The sequence below is a fragment of the Hibiscus syriacus genome, unplaced genomic scaffold (genome assembly GCF_006381635.1).
Source record: "Hibiscus syriacus cultivar Baekdansim isolate YM2019G1 unplaced genomic scaffold, ASM638163v2 tig00002840_pilon, whole genome shotgun sequence".
Taxonomy (NCBI): Eukaryota; Viridiplantae; Streptophyta; class Magnoliopsida; order Malvales; family Malvaceae; genus Hibiscus; species Hibiscus syriacus.
In genome coordinates, this window is record NW_024061947.1 from 8090724 (window position 1) to 8116681 (window position 25958).

The 25958-nt window shown below is 34.6% G+C and overlaps 1 pseudogene; it reads right to left on the minus strand.

Annotated features, from left to right (window-relative positions):
• Positions 1 to 3307: 3307 nt before the first annotated feature.
• LOC120152361 lies at positions 3308 to 4919 on the minus strand (annotated as a pseudogene).
• Positions 4920 to 25958: the final 21039 nt, after the last annotated feature.

Sequence of the window (25958 nt, forward strand, 5' to 3'; positions counted from 1 at the left end):
TAATTAAATAATTATTTGTTAATATAATACTAAAAGTTTGACAGAGGAAGGTTACCTCCTCATTTTTTTCAATAGATTGTCTGTTATTTACATTTATAGTGCTTGTATTTTCATCCCTATTTACATTTCAATGTTTTATGGTTTTATTTAAGTCAGGTCACCGTATTTAAGTTTATTTATACTTAAGTAGTAGATGTTTATATTAGTTCATTTTAATCCCGTTTGCTTTATTATTTTATCTTTCTGTTGTTTATACATTTGTCTTATGATTTTAATGTTTCATGTTTCAGTCCCAAAGTATGATATATTGTTCATGGGGTTTAGGGGTGCACAAAAAATCCGAATATCCGATTTTGCGAAAAAAATATCCGAAACCGGATTTGGGAAAAACTGGTTTTTTTTTTTAACCGGATCAGATTTTTTTTAACCGGTTATTTTAACCGGTTTGGAAAAAAAACCTAGACAGGTTTTTTTACCGGATAAAAAACCGGTTTGAAAAAAACCGGTTAAAAAACCGGTTTTTATCCGAAAAAAAAAACCGGTCTGGGTTTAAAAAACTAGCCGTTAATATCCGGTTTTTTTAAAAAAACCTAGACCGGTAATTTTAATAATATTAAAATCGGTTTTTTTATAACTGAAACCGGTTACACCGGTTAGGATATCCGGCCCTCCAAACCGGTTAGAAACCGAAGCGATTATTTTATAAACCGGTTTTTTTCTATGGGAAAAAATCGGATCGGATAAAAACCGATCCGGATCGGATTAAAATCCGACTTCTGTGCAACCCTGATGGGGTTGATAGTATTTGATATTTACATGTCTTTCATAATTATTGTTTTGCTTTTGATTCGTAACCTTAAGATTAATATTATTTAATTTAGTCATGCGTTTATGGTTTACATAATTTTGGTTATTTATTTTTGGACTTTCACATTTGTACGGGTTGCATTTAAAGCTCATATTATAATAAAGTGTACGTTGTAACTATTATATGTATATATATTATTTTAGGGATAATATATATATGTTAAATTTATTAAGTATATTATATTATTTATTTTAGAAGTTTAATATTTTATAAAGTTCTAAAATATTCTTAGATATTAACTGCATTCTTTATAAAGTTAATTTTATTCATATTCGAACATCTTCAAGAATATTTATTTGTAGAACAGGCGTGGAAAGTATCACTGATCGAAGTGGTGTGATCCGATACGATGTTTGAACAAATGTGAACTTGAAATAAAAAATGATTCTATTTTGTTAATTAATTCTTTTTATTTCATGTTGAACAATGTCGTGCATGTTTTTCTAAATAATAATTTATTTCATTTTTCTAAAATGTCAATATTCAATTCATATTTTATCAAAGAGAGAATATTCTTTTATTGATTAGAAATAGTTGAGTTAGCCTTCCCGACGGAGGATTACTAATTTTGAGATTTCTTTTTGAATTAAAGAATTTTCCCTAATTAGTTAATTTGAAGCAAATTAATTAAATTTCAATAACTGGATCATAATTTAAATTTATATTTGATTCATGATTTCCACCATTACGACAACGTGTAAGTGACATAGTACCCAGTTTTAGGCGTTGTGGGGTGCTAATCCTTCTCCACGCGTAACCGACTCCCGAACCCGTTTTAATCGAATCTTTGGTAAATGCAGATCAATTTTTGTCTTAAAAATGATTTTTTCTGAAAATTATTTTTTTAAAGATGTTTTTGGTTATTCGACCTACCTGACTCAAAGGTTGATGGCGACTCTTATCTATTTTCGTCCAAATTAATTCCAAATCACCAAATTTTCCAAACTAAAGTCGTAACTATTTTTTTAAAAAAACAATAAATAATTGTTCCACCCTAAAAATGGTTATGACAACTTGCCGACCTTGCTGGGAACCCTTTTTAGAGAGTCAGGCTATAAGTTGCTTACACATTGTCGTTGTGGTCGAAATTATGAGTTCGAGTCTTTAGTTAATCTATGATCCTTTATTGAAGTTTTTAATTGCTTCATTTTTTTTATCATAATAACATTTGAATTTTTTCTTGCAACTTAGTCCAAGTTTGTTGAGTTTTTTCTTTTCAGTTTAAGAGTCAAAGATAGGTACGTTCCTCCTCACACACATCACGTGCATTTGCATAACATAAGCTCTAGACACGAGCTTCGATCCAAAGTAAGTCGGGTGAATGCTTTACTCTCGTAAGAATTTATTCTTCGTATGAGTTTTAGCAAATAACCCATGGGATACATACTTTATACCTTCGTAGGGATTTATTCCTCGTATGGGTATAAGGTAGTGGATCCCTTCGAATTGAACTCGTTCCGTTCGAAACCTGTAATGGGTGAGGATTGAGGGTTTGGCAGCCCAAGGGGGCACCGACATCAAGGACAATTTGAATACCTTTTTCCTCATAGAGCCGAAACCATGCATATAGTGAACCGCAGAACGGTCACCCTAGGTATAGACATATCAAACCTCTGTTCGTTAGTAGGTACCCAAATTAAGTGTACACAAAGGAGGAACGTTTCTAAATTATTTTCTTCTACTTTAAAATTGTAGAATATATTTTTCTTTTCGAATAAAAGCATGCGAACTAGATACCATGCGGTTAGGATTAATTTCTTAAAAATTGTCATTGTGGATAGATAGCATGTCCGGGTAGGAATACTATTTAATTAAAGCATGTTCGGGTAGATATCATGACAGGGTAGGTGTTATATTCATCTTTGAATAACATTTATCTGTATCGATTATTTCACATGTACTAACTAATTTATTTTCTTTTGTTTGTGTACACTAACATATTTCTTTTCTTTTGCTTGTGTTATTTTTCATCATTCTTTGCATTGTATTGCATTGACATGACATAATGCGAAAAGTATTGATCTGCAAGGGGATATTCATGAGAAATTTTCTCAAAGAAGAGATAAAAGTTTTCAATCAAGCGGTTGCGTACACAGACATGTACCAAGGGCTAAAAGAAGTTGAGAGCACAAAATGAAACTTGTTCGAAGATCATGCAGCATTCAAAACTGAAGTGATGATCCACTGATTCGAGGAGTAATCCAGCAGTAGAGTCTTCTCTACAATCATGCCATCACTAATCATAAAAAAGTGACGCACTAACTTCAACACCGCCGAGGCATTAACGGAGTTGGTTTACAGAGTATTGAGAGGCATCATTTTCAAATATGAAGATCCAAGATGAAACAGTGAGCTCGACGATCGTGCAGTAGTCGAGACTGAAATGATGATTCATCGATATGAGGAGTAACCCAATGGTAGATTCTTATCTACGATCATCTAATCGCTAAGAGCGACGCACTGGCTTCCGCACTGACTTTCATTTAAGATATAACGAATGGAAAACTTCATTAGATCAAGTGGGATGTAGAAAATAACACTGTAAAGCCATATGATATCAGCCCATCCCCATCTTATTCCTTGAATCCTTGTAAATCCCCAGTTTGCATATACAACAATCAAAGTAGCAACCAACTGTGCAATAACAAAGGCGGTAACCAGTAGCAGTTTGGGAGGCTCAACATAAGACTAGTTACATGATCCAATCACAAAAACTAAAGCTTGGCTCACAATGTTTGCTTGTAAATATAAAGCGCCCATCATTTGATCCTCCATGTCCCTTAGAGACCTTACAACAAATTTGTTCGAGAAGAAGTTGGTATCATGCATAACCCAGAAGAAAACGAAAGTAATCAATGCCAAGTAGCCTCCAAGCATAATTTCGGTGGCAAAAATTTCTTTCAGTTTCCAGCTATCAGGCAAGGGAGACAACTTTACTCTGTCATTTGAGATTGTCATGATGGTTCCATCATTTAGAATGGAAATGATCAGAACCATAGATGGTGAAAAATCGAACTTCCAGATGAAAACAATAAACATAAACTCAAACACAATACATATAGTGATTGAGACTACATAGATAATGTAGTTCTTCATCATATGGAAAATGGCCCAGCTAGTTAACATTGCACTGATAATAATGCTTAGACCAGGTTCTGTAAAGACAATATATGAAGTGCTCCATACCACATCAATAACATTGGCCACAGTGATACCAATATCAGTATTCTTCAAAGCAAGAGCATCGTTAACACCATTTCCAATCATTCCACAAATATATTTCCTCTCTTGCAACTTCATCACAATTTCATATTTGTGCTCTGGAAAGATGCCAGCAATCCCATCTGCCTTCTTAATCAAGTCTTCCATGGGGAGGTCATCTATGATTGCATTCTTGTCTCGACCAAGCAAAGAAGCAGATGGATACATGTTTGTTCCCATTCCAAGTCGTCAGCCAATTCCCTTTGCAATGGCAAGTTGATCACCTGTAATCATCTTGACATTGACACCAAGATTAAGAGCTCTATGAATGGTCTCTGCACTGTCATGCCTTGAAGGATCAAACAGAGGCAACAAACCAATAAATTGCCAAAGAGTACCAGCACCTTCTTTTATTTTTCTGGCACATGTTGTTTTGCACACCAAATGACCGAAGTCCATGATATGCAAACTTATCTATGATAGAATGAACATTCTTCTTAACATCTTCTTTTGCATTGAAAAGGGTAAAGATCTGTTCAATAGAACTTTTGCTTGCTCGGTGCAGTTACCATTTGAATCAATCAAGAATTTCAACAATGGCAGCATCAATGACATCTTGATTTTCAAATCTAGAGGCTATTGCTACAAGCAGGACAACATGCTCTTTGTCGACATCCTTTACAAACACCTCAATCAAGTTTCTATCAATACTCAGTTTGTTCAGAGTTAAGGTTTCTCTCTTATCACTACAAAGGGCATTCATACCAACAATTTCTTCAATGGCAGTTATTCGCTTGGTAATAACACCCTGCTGAGACAGCCTGTGAGATCCAATTGCTATGGTTATCATTTTCAAATACGATAATCTAAAACGAAATAGTGGTCTACTTCAAACTTAACCATCTAAGCAAATACATGTCTGTAAATTGGACTATCTTGCAATGTGAAGGCTTTTATCACTGGTGAAAATTGTTCTACCATATTCATTGTTGGGATCAATATTTTTGTATCTACATTTGTATCTTTGCATTTTGCATCTGCATTGCATTTTTAAGCACCATTCATAAAAAAACATGAAGCTAATTCATGGAGGATTCGATGAAGTGGTCCTAACTACGTGACACCACATGGAAGCAATAAGCTAAAAGTAGTATAGTTGGAGCTTGTTCAACTGGCTGTAGGACTGAGCCTTCTAGAATGATATGAGAAAAGAGTCCCCGTATCTTGAGGGCTACGATGTTGATCTCCTATACAACGACCAGATAGGAAGCTCCAGACATTCCGCTGAAAACTGTAAGGCACTGAAGCGCAAGATCCAAAACCTGATGGATTCAGGGGCATGAACAATCAAAGAAGAATGGGGGCATGACATCTACCATTTTCATCGAGAGAATTGTTTTGTTTGAAATCATTTTTGCTCTATCTTTTTCATAATTGTTTAATCTTTTAAACGACTAAATTTATACTACATTCTAAGGTTGAATAATTGAACGAATTTTAATCTTTAGTTCTTCGAATATCGAATGAATTAAGGATTCTTTTAATTCTTCAAGAATTATGGATTTTTGACATGTGTCAAGATTAGACCTCTCTTATCCTGTCTATAACCAAAAAAAAATATACCTTGATTTTTCACCCAAAATAACTCATGGTCATTACCAAAAGACCAAATTTTGACATTAAATTTCCTTGATACACAAAGAGTTATATTGATACCTTTGAGTCAATAAAGTCACACCATAGTCTTTTTAGACGCAACACTGACATCTTTATACCAATAAAACCTAAGGCATTGAGTACAAGATATTCACTTGAACATGAACCTTCCTACTAGACGACACAACTGGGAGCATCTCATATCAATTTTCTGAAGTTGAACTTGTACAATTGAGGCATGTTGGGAGCAAGAAGCAGCAAATGAGAATGAATTCGAAATAATTCTATCATGCATTAATTACATTTTTTTCATATGAATAGAATTAATCCTGAAAATCTATCTCCCTGGGGATACCTCTTCTTCTAAGACTCCTGTGTATGAGATGATGAACGAATTTGTTTCATTTATCCATATATGTATATATATATATCCCTTATTGTCCCCTTTTGAGCCTATAATATTTTTTTCTTCTGATTCAACCCTAACCAATGATCACCCCCACATTGGGGGGCAAGGTGGAAGAAATCTGCTCACATGAGTGAAGAAATCAATCCAGATGAGATACCAAAAGGTGATTCCTTTGGACTCAAGAATGTTGGGGCAACATATCAAAGAGCCATGGTTACTTTGTTCCACGACTTGATACATAAAGAAATAGAAGTAAATGTGGATGATGTGATTGCCAAATCACAAACCGAAGAAGAACATGTGAAGGTCTTCAGGAAGCTATTTGTTGAGTTAATCGAATGACGAAATTGGCCAAGAGGGGGGTGAATTGGCAATAAAAATTTTGTGGAAGCTTTTGCAGAAAATTGAAAGCAATTGCACAGCGATTTACAGTGGTTCGACTTTCTCAAACAAAGTCTACGTCCACTACCTTAGCTATCCACACTAAGGATTTTCCAACAAATTCACTAATTTGTTCTTTCTTTTGAGGCCAAAGAGATAACCTTACAATTCCCTCAAGAGTATACCCCAACTCTTGAGAACACTCTTTTCTCAAAGAGAAGATTACAAATTTGCAAACTTACAAGAAAACCTCACAAGGTAAGATGTTTGCACAATTCTAGAACAAAGAAAAGAACACTCAAAGATGAATACAATTGAGCACAAAAAGTGTTCTTGAAAGCAAAATGAATATTGAATGAAAATGGGCTTGAAATGCTCAAACTTGAGGTTTGATGCTTTCTCTTTGATTCTCTCTTGATTCTAGTTGCTTGATGTTTCTTGTTATTGATCAATGGCTTCTAAGCTTGCTTAAATACACCTTGGATCACTTCTGAACGTTGGGGATAATTAGAGAAGATATTATAGCCGTTTTAGTGTGAAAACATTTAATAAAACAGCTTGGACAGTGGGGGGAATCGGTTCCCTATCATAGGGAATCGGTTCCCTAAGTGTAAAATTCAAATATTTCGACCGTTGAACAGGGGGGAATCGGTACCCCCTTGGGGGGAATCGGTTCCCTCCGAGCATTCTGGAAATCTCGGAGCCAAACCATTCAGGGGGGAATCGGTTCCTCCTATGGGGGGGAATCGGTTCCCTCTGAGTATTCTGGAATTTTTGGCTTTGAATTGGTTCGAAATACTTTGTAAAATATTTTGAAATTGTTTTATGATTAAAACTTAATTTTACACTTAAGTAAGGATCAAAAATGATTTTTGAAATATTTGGAGTAATGTTTTGATATTCGAATAGTTATATCGAATATACTTAGAAAATCATTTGGAAAATCTTAAAATCCATTTAACTTAATTTGTTATATCGAAATATTAAAATGTTTCAACAATCTCCCCCTTTTTGATATAACAAAACATTTTAGTAATTTTAAGATTTTTGACATCAAGTTTTGAAATTAGAAAATTAAAATTAGAAATTACTCCCCCTTACTTTAACACTTATTCTTCTCCCCCTTTTGTTAAATCAAAAAGACATTGTAAAACAAGGTTTTGTAAATCATTTAGCCAATTGATTTATTAATTATAAGCTTAAGCTGCTAAGATCATAATCAAAAGAGAGGTTAGCCATTAGTTTCATAAATCAATATTCATAAATAATGTGATATGGCAAAATTGGTCATATTGCTAATGATAATGTAAATGATGCAAAAATGAATAAAACACACCAAACATATAAGTTCACACCATTCATATATCCAAAATCCAACAATCCACAAAATCAAACATATCAAAATGTTGAAACAATATTCATTTTGTTCAAAGTTTTAAAGCTAAACATAAAATCAAGCATCCGGATCGGTAGGAGGAAAACGGGCTCGCATGGCGGCCATCTCGTGTGTGAGTTCATTTATACGAGCGTTGGTTGATTCATTGTTTGCACGCATCTCCCGAAGAATCTCTAATTGTTGAGCTCCCATTGTGGATAAATGAGACTCTATAGAGGAAAAACGCGAGTCCATGGTAGCGTATCGGTAATCGAATGTCTCCATAAAGGATTGAAAATATGGAGGCATTTGATGCGTTTGTTGTGCTTGCTCCTCGGGCTGCTCTTCGGGCTGATCAGGTTCTTCTTCAACTTCATCAATATCCCTCATTAATTGTTCAAACTCGGGATCTTCGTCAGCTTCGGGTGGAGCTTGTGAAGAACTAGCTCCCGGAGTAGAAGAACGAACCCATTCACCGGTTTCTTTGTCCTTTACCCATCCCGCTCTCGTTAAGGAAAGAAGATTTATTTGTTTCTTAAGAGGAAAAACGGCATCTAGACTTACTCTAAGCCCGGCTTTGGAAAACAGATTACTCAAAAAGCAACCGTAAACTAGAGATGAACAGTGTTTCTTGTTAGGAACAAGATTTACGGTTTCAACAATTTCAGCAAAAATAATCTGAGGTAGGTTAATTTTAATACGGTTTTCGAAACAATGTAACCACCAAAGATCCAAAGCTCTAAGAGTAGAATAACGACCTCCGGATGGTCGAAACCACCAAGAAATCATTAGATGAAGAAAACGCTCATGTAGGTCTAAGACACTCGCACTATCTCTTCTTTTGTAACGAGAACCTAAAATTTGTTTTTCATTCGAGATACCATCATTATCTAATCCAAATGTATTGGCTATATATGCCGGGTCAATATATAAGAATTGTCCTAGGAGGTAGGAACGAATTCCTATAGTTTCTGTTTCAGCTTGGTTTTTAACACATACAGCATTAGAGTAGAATATACGAACAAGTTGATGGTAAACGATGGGTTCAAGATCAAATAGTTTATCAAATTTCCATTCTTGTAAAATGGGAAGATATTTAAAATCGATAGCTAACATAGCTTGACGAGAAGGAATACGTTCTTCCCGGATTTTGTAAGAATCGAAATATTGATAATACCAATATCGGTGATTTCTAGACCCAGGATGATTGAAACACGAATTTTGGATAGTCAAGTTAGGATCAGTGGGATTGGGATTAGAAATTGGAATAGAAGGAGGATTTTGAGGTGGATTTGGTTGACGACTAGAACGACTAGATGAAGACCTAGGACGTTTAGGATTTGACATGGTGAAGGAAATCGGAATAGATATAATAACCTGCAATTTTAAAACAAGTGTATGCAATTCAATTAATCCCAAAACTCAAATGAGTCCTCAATATTTCAAGATTCTCTAAAACAATCCTAATGGGCAAAGTTTTTGAAAAACTTTTGAAAAATATGGTTTTGAGAAACAATATATGTATAGTTTTTCATAATAACAATATAATTTGATCAAAACACAATAATTTGAAAAATAATATATATTTTTTTTTATTTCGAAAATTTTAAAAAAAAAATTGAAAAATTCTTGTGTTTTTGATGAAATTAGTTGTAACATCTAGTTTCTAATCACTAAATAATCAATGCCCGATCACTATTTCAACCTAGAACTAATTGAAACTAATCCTATGTTCAAAAATAATGAAATAAAGAGTTTAGAAAAATTTACCTTGAAATATGAAGATTGAGGGGATTTAGATGTTGTTTGCACGATTTTAATGATTCCAACAGGTTTGGAAGATGATTTATGAAGCAAATTCCGATTAATATCGTTGATTTGAGGCAAAAATGGAGATTTGAGGGGTTTAGAGGGTGAGAACGGCGGAGAGAGAGAGGAAGAGGGTTTTTGGAGAATTTGGGGTTATTCTGCCCGATTTTAGCAGAACCCCAGGGGGGTATCGATTCCCCTGTGGGGGGAATCGGTTCCCCTTCAAAGGGGGAATCGGTTCCCTCAGGGGGGGAATCGATTCCCTCTGCACCAAAATGCTAAAATCCGAATTTTTTAAGCACAAAATGCTAAATTAATCTTTTCTAGTGGTATTGGCAACTCATATATCAAACATTAATTATGTTCAAATAATTAAATTAATCTTTAATTGATTTTTGAACATAAAATTAATTTTCATTAAGAATCACAAACTCCCCCTAACTAATAGCAAGAATGTAATCAAAAAATATAAGCATTTTTCAAGATTTATTAAAAGTGCTAAAATTATTTAAACACTAAGTGAAGATAGATTGGTCAAACCTAATTCTCTCCTAAGTGTCCAAAATCTTTCCTTGTCTAAGGGTTTTGTAAAGATATCCGCTAATTGGTGCAAAGTATCAACAAATTCTAGAACTACATCTTCCTTAGTGACATCTCTAATGAAGTGATGTGAGTTCTACAAATAGCACTAGTATTGTCACACTTGATAGGAATAGTACCTACTTCAATTCCATAATCAAAAAGTTGTTGTTTCATCCATAAAACTTGTGCACAACAACTACCAGCTGAAATGTATTCAGCTTCAGTGGTAGATAATGCAACACAATTTTGTTTCTTTGAAAACCAAGAAATCAGCATATTTCCAAGGAATTGGCAAGTACCGGAGGTGCTTTTCCTATCTAATTTGCATCCTCCATAATCCGCATCAGAAAAAGCATGCAAGCTAAAACTAGAGTCTCTAGGATACCAAAGTCCTAAACTAGGAATGTCCTTAAGGTATCTAAAGATTCTCTTAACAGCTAGTAAATGTGATTCCTTAGGACATGATTGAAATCTAGCACATAAGCAAACACTAAACATAATGTCCGGTCTACTTGCAGTTAGATAAAGCAAAGAGCCAATCATTGACCTATATAGTTTAACATCTACACATTTACCTCCTTCATCTAAGTCAAGCTTTGTTGAAGAGCTCATTGGAGTGTTATGAGGTTTCCCATTTTCCAGTCCAAACTTCTTGAGCATATCTTTGACGTACTTAGCTTGATTAATGAAGATGCCATCTTTTCTTTGCTTGATTTGGAGTCCCAAGAAAAATGAGAGCTCCCCCATCATGCTCATCTCAAATTCACTTTGCATTAGCTTAGAAAATTCTTGACAAAGAACATCATTAGTAGAACCAAATATTATATCATCAACATAAATTTGAACTACTAATAAATCTTTACCTTTTCTCTTTAAAAACAATGTAGTGTCAACCTTTCCTTTTAAAAAACCTTTTTCAATTAAAAAATTTGACAATCTTTCATACCAAGCTCTAGGAGCTTGTTTTAAACCATAAAGAGCTTTTGTCAATTTTAAAACATGATCCGGAAAATTTGAATCTTCAAAACCTGGAGGTTGTTCCACGTACACTTCTTCTTTTATAAAACCATTTAAAAATGCACTTTTAACATCCATTTGATATAATTCAAATTCATTGAAACATGCAAATGCTAATAACATTCTAATTGCTTCCATCCTAGCTACGGGAGCGTATGTTTCATCATAGTCTATGCCTTCTTCTTGAGTATAGCCTTGAGCAACAAGTCTAGCCTTGTTCCTCACTATATTACCACTTTCATCAAGTTTATTTCTAAAAACCCATCTAGTACCTACAGTAGATTTATCACTAGGCCTTTCAACTAATGTCCATACTTTACTTCTCTCAAATTGATTTAATTCTTCTTGCATAGCCATAATCCAATGTTCATCTTTTAATGCTTCTTTGATGTTCTTAGGCTCTATGCATGAGATAAATGCAACATAATTACAGATATTTCTAAGAGAAGATCGAGTAGTTACCCCTTTTGATAGATCACCTATAATTTCACCATCCTTGACATAGTTGTACTCTCTTGGAAAAGATACTTCCCTTTCTTCAATGGTTGGATTCTCGAGGGGATCATGAGTTTCCTCATCTTTTGTTTCTTCCTTTGATGATGATTCTCCAACGTAATGTCTAACGTCATTTGCTTGTACAATACCTACATCATCATTAACAGAAGAATCCTTCCTCGGAAGGGGATTATCATCGAAAACAACATGTATAGACTCTTCTACAACTAAAGTTCTTTTATTAAATACACGATAAGCTTTAGAATTTAAGGAATAACCCAGAAAAATTCCTTCATCACTTTTAGCATCAAATTTACCAAGATTTTCTTTACCGTTGTTTAAAACAAAACATTTACATCCAAAAGGATGAAAATAGCTAATGTTAGGCTTTTTATTTTTGAGAATTTCATATGGAGTTTTCTTTAAAATTGGCCTAATCATTACTCGATTTACAACATAACAAGCGGTATTTGTGGCTTCCGCCCAAAAATATTTTGGCAAATTATTTTCACAAAGCATGGTTCTAGCCATTTCTTCTAAAGTTCGATTTTTCCTCTCAACAACTCCATTTTGTTGAGGGGTTCTAGGTGCTGAAAAATTGTGGCTAATACCGTTAGAATTACAAAACTCAATAAATCCAAGATTTTCAAATTCAGTTCCATGATCACTTCTAACACTAGTGATAGAGTAACCTTTTTCATTTTGGATTATTTTTGAAAATGTGATGAAATTTTCTAATGCTTCATCTTTAGTACTTAAGAATAGAACCCAAGTGTATCTAGAATAGTCATCTACCAAGACAAATGCATATTGTTTTCCTCCCAAGCTAGTAGTTCTAGTTGGCCCAAAAAGATCTAAATGGATCAATTGTAATACTCTACTAGTTGATACATCATTAATAGATTTAAAAGAAACTCGTTTTTGTTTTCCTTTAGCACAAGCATCACAGATTTTATCATTATCAAATTTAAGCTTAGGCAACCCTCGAACTAAATCACCTTGAATTAGCCGTTGCAAAACACTCATACTAGCATGACCTAGTCTCCTATGCCATAACCAACTATCATGCTCATCCTTAGCAACTAGGCATAAATTAGTCATATCAATAGAATCTAAATGCACCATGTAAATGTTTCCTATTCTATGACCAACAAGCATAATCCGATTAGATGCAATGTCAATGACTTTACAACCATTAATTTCAAATAAGACATTGAATCCTTTATCGCATAATTGACTAATACTCAATAGATTATGCTTTAATCCATTCACATATAAAACATTTTTAATTTGTATGGAAGAGGTATTACCTATTGTACCAATACCTTCAATGTGACCTTTTGAATTGTCTCCAAAAGTCACTTCTCCTCCATTTTTGGCGTTAAGCTCAATGAACCGGCTTTTGTCTCCGGTCATATGTCTTGAGCATCCACTATCAAGGTACCATGAGTTTGAATTTGTTTCCCGTGCCTTGTAGCAATGCTCCTTTCCCTACAAACATAGATTAATTTTTGATTTTTGGTACCCAAATTCTTTTGGGTCCATATTCATTAGTTTCCAAAATCCTAGTCCCTTTAGGTATCCATTTGTGTAGGATATTTTTATCTTTAGTAGTAATGAGTTCTTTAGGAACCCACACACTTCTAATGATTTTTCTATTTGAGGTTCTTTGGGGACCTCTATGATTGTAGTTTCTAAAACTTTTTCTAACAAAGTTGGATTTTGAATTTTCACCTTTTTCAAAATGTTTTGTTCCAACTTTATCAAAAGAAGTTTTAAGATCATCAATTTTCTTTTGATGATCATCATTGATCTTTGAAAGTAAATTTTGCAAATCTAAATTTTTCTTTTCAAACTCTTCTAGTTTGATTTGCAAATTTTTGATTTTACTTTCAAGATCGTTGTTGGTTTTGGATATGAGTTTGTTTTCATTTTTCAATTTTGAAACATCATTTTTATATTTTAAAAACAATTTCTCATAATCCGAAGCCAACCCATTGTACTCCTCAAATAACTCATCATAAGATAAATCATCAAAATCAGATGAGTTAGAGGTTACCTTAGAATCTTCCCCGAATGCCATCAAGCACAAGTTTGCTACTTCTTGTTCCTCTTCATCGGAACCTTCTTCATCGCTCCATGTAGCCACATGAGCCTTGTGCTTATTCTTTGATTGACCCTTTTTCTTCAATTGTGGGCAATCATATTTGACATGCCCCGGCTTTTTGCATTCATAGCAAATGATTGGGTCCTTCTCTTTTGGTTCATTTTTGAGGCCTTCGTTTCGTTTGAATTTTCTTCCTTGGTAAGGTCTCATCATTTTTCTGAACCGTTTGGCAAACAATGCCATTTCCTCGTCATCATCATCATTAGAATCACTCTCATCTTTTGTGGATTTGAGAGCAACTCCAATGTTTTTCTTCTTCTCCTTCTCCTTTGGTGTCTCTTCAACTTTATCAAGGTCCACCTCATCTTCAAGCATCATCTCATGAGTGAGGAGTGAACCGATAAGTTCTTCAAGAGTTAAGGACGATAGGTCCTTAGACTCGATGATTGCCGTCTTCTTTGATTGCCATGATTTTGGGAGGGAGTAGACTAACTTCCTCACAAGCTTTTCATTTGAGATGATCTCTCCATATGATTTGAGACCATTGACAATCGTTGAAAATCTATCCGTCATAGCTTTGATGTCTTCATTTGGTTTCATCCTGAAATTTTCATAGCTATGCGTTAGAATACTAATTTTTGATTTCTTTACCTCATCTGTACCTTCATGTGTGACTTGAAGTTTGTCCCATATTTCTTTGGCGGTTGTACACGATGAAACTCTTCCGTATTCATCTGGTCCAAGAGCACAAAAAATAATATGGATGGCTTTGGAGTTGAGCTGGAACATTCTTGTCTCTCCTTCACTCCACAACCTTGGATGAGTGAGAGGTTTGATGTATCCTTCTTCTACAGCATTCCATGCTCCCATGTCACTTGCTTGAATGAAGTACATCATTCTATTCTTCCAATAGGCATAGTTAGCTCCATTGAAGAAAGGAGGCTTGTTGACGGGCATCGAATCAAGACCGGAGTCGAAGTTTGAAGTGGAGGCCATTGATGACTTTGTAATCGATGTAACTCTTCCCGGATCGACTCAAGAGGCGATTAAACCTTCAAATGAGTTAGGCTCTGATGCCAATTGTTGAGTTAATCGAATGACGAAATTGGCCAAGAGGGGGGTGAATTGGCAATAAAAATTTTGTGGAAGCTTTTGCAGAAAATTGAAAGCAATTGCACAGCGATTTACAGTGGTTCGACTTTCTCAAACAAAGTCTACGTCCACTACCTTAGCTATCCACACTAAGGATTTTCCAACAAATTCACTAATTTGTTCTTTCTTTTGAGGCCAAAGAGATAACCTTACAATTCCCTCAACAGTATACCCCAACTCTTGAGAACACTCTTTTCTCAAAGAGAAGATTACAAATTTGCAAACTTACAAGAAAACCTCACAAGGTAAGATGTTTGCACAATTCTAGAACAAAGAAAAGAACACTCAAAGATGAATACAATTGAGCACAAAAAGTGTTCTTGAAAGCAAAATGAATATTGAATGAAAATGGGCTTGAAATGCTCAAACTTGAGGTTTGATGCTTTCTCTTTGATTCTCTCTTGATTCTAGTTGCTTGATGTTTCTTGTTATTGATCAATGGCTTCTAAGCTTGCTTAAATACACCTTGGATCACTTCTGAACGTTGGGGATAATTAGAGAAGATATTATAGCCGTTTTAGTGTGAAAACATTTAATAAAACAGCTTTGACAGTGGGGGGAATCGGTTCCCTATCATAGGGAATCGGTTCCCTAAGTGTAAAATTCAAATATTTCGACCGTTGAACAGGGGGGAATCGGTACCCCCTTGGGGGGAATCGGTTCCCTCCGAGCATTCTGGAAATCTCGGAGCCAAACCATTCAGGGGGGAATCGGTTCCTCCTATGGGGGGGAATCGGTTCCCTCTGAGTATTCTGGAATTTTTGGCTTTGAATTGGTTCGAAATACTTTGTAAAATATTTTGAAATTGTTTTATGATTAAAACTTAATTTTACACTTAAGTAAGGATCAAAAATGATTTTTGAAATATTTGGAGTAATGTTTTGATATTCGAATAGTTATATCGAATATACTTAGAAAATCATTTGGAAAATCTTAAAATCCATTTAACTTAATTTGTTATATCGAAATATTAAAATGTTTCAACACTATTTTTAAGATTGAGAAAATATCAGCTCAAACTTAATCCAACCAAGTGAACTTTCGGAGCTACTTCAGAGAAATTATTGGGATTTGTAGTCAGTGAAAATGGGATGGAGATTAATCCTGATAAAGTCAAAGCAATCTTGGAATTACCAACTCATAGAACGCAAAAAGAAGTACGAGGATTTCTGGGGAGGTTAATTATATTGTCAGATTCATCTCTCAATTAACTGAGAAGTGTGATCCAGTCTTCTGATTATTGAGAAAGCAAAACCCAAGAGAATGGGATGATAGTTGCCAAGAATGTTTTGACAAAATTAAGAATATTTGACTACCCCAGTCTTAATGCCACTAATCCCAAATAAACCATTGATCGTGTACTTGACCATCTTTGAGAAGTCAATGGGATGTGTATTGGCACAGCATGACGAAACTGGAAGAAGAGAAAGAGCTATTTACTATCTCAGTAAGAAATTCATTGACTGTGAGACTCGATATTCCTCGATCGAAAAGTTGTGTTGTGCCTTAGTATGGACTACTAAGAGGTTGAAATAGTATTTGTTGTATCACACCACCTGGTTGATATCAAGGTTGGGTCCACTAAAAATACCTGATGGAGTCAACGGATTTAAATGTAAGGATGGCAAGATGGCAAATGTTGTTGTCTGAATTTGATATGGTCTACATAATTCAGAAAGCATTAAAAGGAGGTGTTATTGCTGATTTTCTGGCAAGCAGAGCATTAGAAGACTATGAGCTAGTAAAATTTGATTTTCCAAATGAGGACTTAATGAGTATATTTGCGGCGGAAGTAGATGCTCCGAATAATGAAGTCTGGAAAATGAACTTTGATGGTGCCTCGAATGCTGTGAGACATGAAATTGGGGCAATATTAGTTTCACCAGAAGGAGATCATTATCCTTTTACTAGTAGGCTCGCATTTGAATGCACAAACAACATGGCAGAATATGAAGCATGTATCTTGGGTATTCAAGCAACAATTGAGCGCAAAATTAAAAGCTTAGAAGTATTTGGTGATTCTGCTCTGGTTATTTATCAACTTGGAGGGGAATTGATGACTCGAGATTCCAAATTGATAGAATACAAGGACTTGGTGATGAATTTGATCAAGGAGTTTGAAGAAATTTCTTTCACTTATCTTCCCCATGAAGAAAATAAAATGACGGATACTCTGGCTACGTTGGCAGCCATGTTTAAGGCTGATGATCAATCTCGAATGATGCCTATTCGATTGAGTATAAGATAAATGTCAGCTCATTGTTACAATATTGAGGAAGAGGAGGAAGACGATCTCCCTTGGTATTATGATATTCTCCAGTATGTGAAGTATCGAGCTTATCCAGCTGAGGTAACTGAGAATGATAAACGAACTTTGAGAAGATTGGCAATGGAGTATGTTCTTGATGGAAACATTTTGTAAAAAAGAAGAAGCAAAGATCAGGTGCTTTTTGAGATGTGTGAATAAAATTGAGTCCAAGAAAAGATTTGAAGAAGTCCATGAAGGGGTTTTTGGAACACATGCAAATGGATTCACAATGGTTAGACAGATCATGAGATTTGGATATTACTGGTCTACTATAGAAGAAGATTGCATCAGATTTGCTTGAAGATGTCATAAATGCCAAATTTATGATAACCAAATACATGTTCCCCCTTCACCATTTCATGTAATGAATGTACCTTGGTCATTTTCAATATGGGGCATCGATGTTATTGAATCAATTTCACCGAAGGCTTCAAATGGACATCGTTTTATTATAGTAACCATTGACTACTTCACCAAATGGGTTGAAGTTGCCTCATATTCTAATGTCACAAAAGGAGCAGTTTGCAGATTCTTAAAAAGAGAAATCATTTGTAGATATGGAATACCAAAAAGGATCATTACAGATAATGTGTTGAATCTGAACAATGATTTAATGAAGGAAGTCTGCACAGAGTTGAAGATCAAACATCACAACTCGGCTACTTATCGCCCGAAAATGAATGGGGCAGAGCAGTGAATAAAAACATCAAGAAGATCATCACAAAAGCAACTGAAGCATATAGAGATTGGCATGAGAAATTACCTTTTGCACTGCTTGCTTATCACACACTCGTTAGTACATCTACTGGGGCAACACCGTTTTCTTTGGTATATGGTATAGAAGCAGTTTTACCTGTTAAAGTAGAAATTCCTTCTTTGAGAGTATTGATGGAATTGAAACTTGATGAGGCTGATTGGGTACAAAGTAAATTTGATTAATTGAATTTGAGTGAAGAGAAAAGACTAAAAGCTATTTGTCATGGCCAAATGTGCCAGAAAAGGATGATGTTAGCTTATGACAAGAAAGTCAGACCTCGAGAATTTCATGAAGGTGATTTAGTGCTGAAAAGATCCTCCCTATGCAAAAAAATATTTTCGAGGGAAGTGGATGTCAAACTAGGAAGGCCCTTATGTTGTAAAAAAGGCATTCTCAGGAGGAACTTTAGTTTTGACTGAAATGGATGGAGAATATTTGCTTAATCCTGTGAATTATGATTCAGTCAAGCAATATTACACTTGAAGAAAAACAAAAAAAAGAAGCAAAGAAAAATGGACGAGACTCGAGTCAAATGGCGCATCAAACTTCAAACTATGAGATTGATCTATCAAGTAATCATTCCAGAATCACTTCACTCGAAGATCATAGAGAATCTAGAGAGCATCAAGAGAGAGAGAGAGATACGAGCAGATTCAAATTGAGCAACACAAGATTGAAGGCATCAGAATGAATTGATCTTTGGTTCAATACCTTGAAACACTTGTTTGGGCCTATTTATCCTTTTCTTTCATAACCGTGAACCACAACCTACATTACATGCCTTAAAAGTCTCTTCTAATCATACATGGATTTCTAAACATAAAAGACTATCTTCAAATTTCATTCCTCCCATCAGGATTAATCTTTATTTGCAAAAGGTTTTCTAAAATCTTTAATGCATGATAGAGAAAAAATAACAAAGGGGGGTTCAAGACGTAAATTTTGAATGACATTTTGAAACCAAAAGAGGATTCGAGTTGAAAACCTGAAAATGCAGCTCGAATATAAAAATTGTGCAGCTGAGACGATCACACAAATTTCTTGATAAGGCATCACACAAACCGAATGTGATCATGAGAGCTGAGAATCGGAGAACATTTCCAGTAAAGGAGCATACAAGCTACCCCATCAAATCAGTGAGCATCAAATAAACAAGAATGTCAAAACTTTGACCAAACACAATAACCTGAGACATTTTACCCTTTCCTCACTTAACCATTTACCAAAGATAGCTTTGATCTTGACACTTGTCAAATAACTATAATTTATTGAAGGATTAACAGTGTAATTAATTCTTTGATATCCAATGAACTCTAGTTTTATGATTTGTCTCAATTGTAAAACCTAGAAAGGAGCAATATTTTCAAATCTTTGATTAAACATTTTTCAAAACTCTTCTAATTGATATTTTCAGATTTTGAAAATAAAAGAAGAAGAAAAACACTTTTTAAACAAGACAATCTCTCTAGAGTAGATCTTGGTAATTGACATGTAGCTCTCAGAAACAAAGCTCATGCTCAGAATCAATGTTGAAGCAAGCAATGAGGAACAATGAGGGCATATTTAAAGATTCAACAGCGAATGTTGAGGTATCTTTGGAGATTCAACATCGAATATTGGGGCATCTTCGGGGATTCAACATCCTGATGTGAACTATCAGACCTTATGAAGGCATTTCCTCTACCACCAGGAGCAAGCAGACTATCAGTATCATTTGATGTTGTTTCTCTCGAAACAAAATGTTGTCTCGCTTGAGACAATTTTCTTTCAAAACAAATTTTGTCTCATTTGAGACATAAAAAAATCTTTGACTTTGTTTCTTTGAAAACAAAATTTTGTCTTTTTTGAGACAACTTCTTTTGAACCATCATCTCTGAGTTGGTTTCTTTTGAAACCAAAATCACCTGACTAGATCTCCTCATTATGTAGGAGATGTGTCAACTTAGATAACCAACCGTCCCCATCAGAGTAGAACCGTGTTATCACCTTTAGATGACCAGATTTCCTCATTATGTAGGAGTTGTGTCAAATTAGATAACCAGCCGTTCCCATCAGAGTGGAACCGTGTTATCACCTTAGATGGCCAAGACTCATGAACAGTGAGCAGTGTTATCACCTGACCATATCTCTTCATTATGTAGGAGCTGTGTCAACCCAGATAGTCAGTCGTCCTCATCACGTAGGAACCGTGTTATCTCATTTAGATGTCCAGAACTCTTCATCACGTATGAGTCGTGTCATCACCTGACTAGATTTTTTTTATGTAGGAATCGTGTCAATCCTTCATCATCCGACCAGAACTCTTCATCACGTATGAGTCGTGTCACCCAAGATAAACAGTCGTCCTCATCACGTAGGAACCATGTTATCACTTTTAGATGGACAGAACTCTTCATCACGTATGAGCCGTGTCATCACCCGACTAGATTTCCTCATTATGTAGGAATCGTGTCAATCCTTCATCATCCGACCAGAACTCTTCATCACGTATGAGCCGTGTCACCCAAGATAACCAGTCGTCCTCATCACGTAGGAATCGTGTTATCACCTTTAGATGGCCAGAACTCTTCATCACGTATGAGCCGTGTCATCACCCGACTTGATCTCCTCATTATGTAGGAGTCGTGACAATCCTAGATAATCAGCCGTCCTCATCACGTAGGAACCGAGTTATCACTTTTCCGAAAGATGGCCAAGAACTCTTCATCACGTATGAGCAGTGTCATTCCCTGACTAGATCTTCTCATTATGTAGGAGTCTTTTCACCCTTAGACGACCCGAACTCTTCATCACGTATGAGCAGTGTCATCTCCCAAATCAAACAACAAATCTCAAAACAAAAAAAAGAACTGGACAAAAACTAGTTGTCTTTTTCGTCTTTGCCCTATTCTTGTTAACACAAGAATGTGCAAAGAGGGGCAGCTGTAGACACCCATTTTTGTCCGGGTTTTAAAAAATATTATAATAATAATAATAATAATTATTATTATTATTATTATTATTAGTTTTATTAATGTTAATTTTACATCTTTGTACAAGCATCACCAAACAAGTTCAATACACCGAAGGCCCGGCAGTACAAGAGGACCCAAACAACAACCAATCGCCCCAAATAATTACAAGCTACAACTCGGTTCAAGCCCAAGAATCGGATCCACTCAGTAAAGCAGCATACCAGCTCCCAGACGTGAGCCGAGCCACCAATGAGCCATTGAGCCACCACTGATGTGCCGATCTGTACAAATAATCCACAATCCACCGAAATACAAAGTCAAAAGCAAATACAACCAAACCCTTACCTAACCCCTAAAGTTTTGGGATGATTTCACCTACTCCATTAACATCAAATCCATCACAAAAAAGAAGATGCATCAATGGGAATAAAGGGGGCGTGGAGAAGAAAACCGAGGGCACTCAGGGAGAACCCAAAAAAATGACAAGAAAAACATGAGGATTGGAACCAAATAAAAAAGAATAAGAAAGAAATCTAGGGGACTTTTGAAAGAAAAGAACGAAAGAAGAAAAGAAAGGAAAAAGGAAGAGTACCTCGGTTGTAGTATCGAAGATTTCAAAAGGTAGCCGGAGTTGAAGAAATACGAAGAGTTCTTCGTAGATCTACGATGTGTGAGAGCTTTTCAGGTGAAACTAGCTTTGGATTCGCGACCAGGGCTACGAGATCATTCGGACGGCACCATTATCTCTCCACTTCGACGCTGGCGGACGGCGGTTGCCGCCGCTCAGCGGCGGCCGACAGGCGGAGCTCCATCAGAGCTTTTGAGAGAGTTTTCTTACTCTCTCTCTCTTGTTTTGCAGAAATGAAACATAAATGAAGGCTTGGGTTTATTTTGGCCATGTAATTGGCCTTATATTAGCGTACCAAAACGACACCGTTTAAGGGTTTGATGCATGTTTGTTTCAGCGTGAGGGGGTAATTTCTGTTTAAGTCATTCCTACCTTGTAGCTTTATATTTTGGCCATTAATGAAATCATTGTTGTTTTATTTCGAGTTTTTAGATTTCAATAATTTAATTTCAGTCACTAGTTTATGTTTTATGTTATATTTATTAATATTTGAATTTGGCCCAGGGATTTATGTCTGTTTTATTTTGGTCACTTTGGTATAATATTATTTATTTTGGTTTATTTACCATGTTTAGTCCTCCATAAAGAGTATTGTTTTAGATTTGGCCATATTATATTATGCGTGTTTATTTTGACACTATAAATTATGTAATTTTAATTATTTTGATTTTAACAGGTAATTTTATAAATTTTTATTTTAGCCCTAAATATTTATTAGGTTGTTGTGGTTTAAATAGAGCTTGCAGGTATAAATATTTGATTTAATCAATTGGGATATTTTTTTTCTTAATTTGATTTCCATTGTGTGAGTTTAGATACCAACTCTCCAGCTTTGTCAAAGTTAGGCCACAAAGCACCTAACCACTGAAGACAAGAGAAGAGCTACTTTTAATTAAATAATTATTTGTTAATATAATACTAAAAGTTTGACAGAGGAAGGTTACCTCCTCATTTTCTTCAATAGATTGTCTGTTATTTACATTTATAGTGCTTGTCTTTTCATCCCTATTTACATTTCAATGTTTTATGGTTTTATTTAAGTCAGGTCACCGTATTTAAAATTATTTATACTTAAGTAGTGAATGTTTATATTAGTTTATTTTAATCCCGTTTGCTTTATTATTTTATCTTTCTGTTGTTTATACATTTGTCTTATGATTTTAATGTTTCATGTTTCAGTCCCCAAGTATGATATATTGTTCATGGGGTTGATAGTATTTGTTATTTACATGTCTTTCATAATTATTGATTTGCTTTTGATTCGTGACCTTAAGATTAATATTATTTAATTTAGTCATGTGTTTATGGTTTACATAATTTTGGTTATTTATTTTTGGACTTTCACATTTGTACAGGTTGCATTTAAAGCTCATATTATAATAAAGTGTACGTTGTAACTATTATATGTATATATATTATTTTAGGGATAATATATATATGTTAAATTTATTAAGTATATTATATTATTTATTTTAGAAGTTTAGTATTTTATAAAGTTCTAAAATATTCTTAGATATTAACTGCATTCTTTATAAAGTTAATTTTATTCATATTCGAACATCTTCAAGAATATTTATTTGTAGAACAGGCGTGGAAAATATCACTGATCGAAGTGGTGTGATCTGATACGATGTTCGAACAAATGTGAACTTGAAATAAAAAAATGATTCTATTTTGTTAATTAATTCTTTTTATTTCATGTAGAACAATGTCGTGCATGTTTTTCTAAATAATAATTTATTTCATTTTTCGAAAATGTCAATATTCAATTCACATTTTATCAAAGAGCGAATATTCTTTTATTGATTAGAAATAGTTGAGTTAGCCTTCTCGACGGAGGATTGCTAATTTTGAGATTTATTTTTGAATTAAAGAATTTTTCCTAATTAGTTAATTCGAAACAAATCAATTAAATTTCAATAAATGAATCATAATTTAAATTTATATTCGATTCATGATTTCCACCATTACGACAACGTGTAAGCGACATAGTACCAGTTTTGGGTGCTAATCCTTCTCCACGCATAACCGACTCCCGAACCCGTTTTAATCAAATCTTTGGTAAATGCAGATAAGTTTTTGTCTTAAAAATGATTTTTCTTAAAATTGTTTTTTTAAAAGGCGTTTTTGGGTGTTCGACCTACCTGACTCAAAGGTTGATGGCGACTCCTATCTATTTTCATCCAAATTAATTCCAAATCACCAAATTTTCCAAACTAAAGTCATAAATATTTTTTAAAAAACAATGAATAATTGTTCCACCCTAAAAATGGTTATGACACACACAAGTAATAAAGAGTGAGTGAGTATCGTTCCCACGAGAATTGGAGGAAAATTTGCAAGTAAATTAAAGCAAAAATATTAAACTACCTATGTATAGTTAGTGTGGAGGTATGCACAGAGAATGCTATGGCAGAATGAAATGAATATGGATGGTTTTGTGGAAATGTGATGGCAATGTGAGATGTGATATAAATATGGAAGATGGAAATGTTGTGGCAAGCAAAAATGCTTTTGGAATGTAACCAACTGAAAATGTAAAAGCAAAACAAGTTGAGAATTCGGAAACAAATAAGCAGACTTAATAATCCTCACACGACAAGCTACTATGGGAATGAATGGTGGGATTTCTAAGGAATCTTATGCCTTGCCTCTCAAAATGATTCAAGCTTCTATGGTCTATTTGCTCGACAAAGTTTACTAAGAATGTCCCTACGCTCTCTTGAGTCAAGGGAACCTGAAAGATGCAAATGCCACGACGATACCTCTCGACGTGAACAGTAACATTGAACCTATCAAATCTACACTACTCCTTTTAGTCGTTAAAATCCTATCCTTATCTCTAAGGTGGATTAGGTATTAGTTAGCAGTTATAACACATTGCTCACGTTGATATTCCCTTAGTTTCTCTCGAACACTAAGTATCTTTAACCTAGTTTCTCTCGAACACTAAGCAATACACTTAAGAAATGGGTATTCTCATGCCTCCTACAATCCTAAGTAATTAAGCACAATGAGCAAAGCAAATAGATAAACATAAAAACCTCAAATCATTCATTAAAGTAAGTACTCAATCATCCATAAAAATCCACACCATATAAAGATTAGTTCATGGTGGGTTTGAAACATCCATGACAATATTAGTTTAAATTCATCGAATCACTTTGCAAATATCTCCGAAAATGATCATTCCAAATATTCAAACAAAATTAAGTATTACACTATTTACTATTCATTCAATAGTTTTTTGTAGACAATGATGTGGTTTTGCATGAGACTATTTTTTCATTTCATTTTCCCCAACATCTTAATTTCCTATTTTCATCATTCTTCATATGGTACTGATTTTTTGGTTCTTTCTCCTTCTCATGTCCCTGAATCTTTTGATTTCTCTACTTCAGTCTTAACAGAACTTTATGTTTCACCATTAATTGAACAATTACAATCACCATTATCTGAATATTTACCTTCACCATTAATTTCACCATTACTTGAACATTCACCTTCACCAATGATTTCTCCTTTATCTTCTTCTACCCTCTCTTCATTTTCTTCTTTTCCTACATCTTCCACTGATATTGGTCATGCATCTATTTTATCTACTGTTTAGTGTTTTAGAAGGTCCAATAGGGTCTCTAGACCACTAAATAGGTTGCAAGATTTTGTTTCAGTTTACAAATCATCTCTTTCTCCAGGACAGTAACTCATTTCTGAAAATGTATCTTATTCACGTTTAACTATAATTATTCAATCGTTTCTTTCTTCTACTTCTACTCTTATTATAGCTCAGCTTTTCTGAAGCCATTAAAAACCCTCTATGGATACAAGCAATGAAAGAAGAAATTCAAGCTTTGGATGCTTGGTTTGTTGTTCCCTTTGCACCAAGAAAAATCCCAATTGACTGCAAGTGAGTATTCAAGATTAAATATCAGTCTTCTGATGTTGTTAAACGATACAAAACACGCCTGGTAGCTAAGAGTTATAATTAGAAAAAAAAACGTCAGATTTCACTGAAACATTATCTTTTATGGCAAAATTAGTTACTATCAAAACCCTTTTAGCAATTACAGTAGCATTGATTTGTCACTTTACCAAATAGATGTATACAATGCATTTCTTCAAGGTGATTTGACTGAGAAAGTGTATATATAGATGCCTTCTAGATTTTACTGCGGGGAGGACTATATATGTAGACTGCAAAAATTAATATATAGTCTCAAAAAATCTTATATAAAATGGAACATGAAGCTAACTGAAGC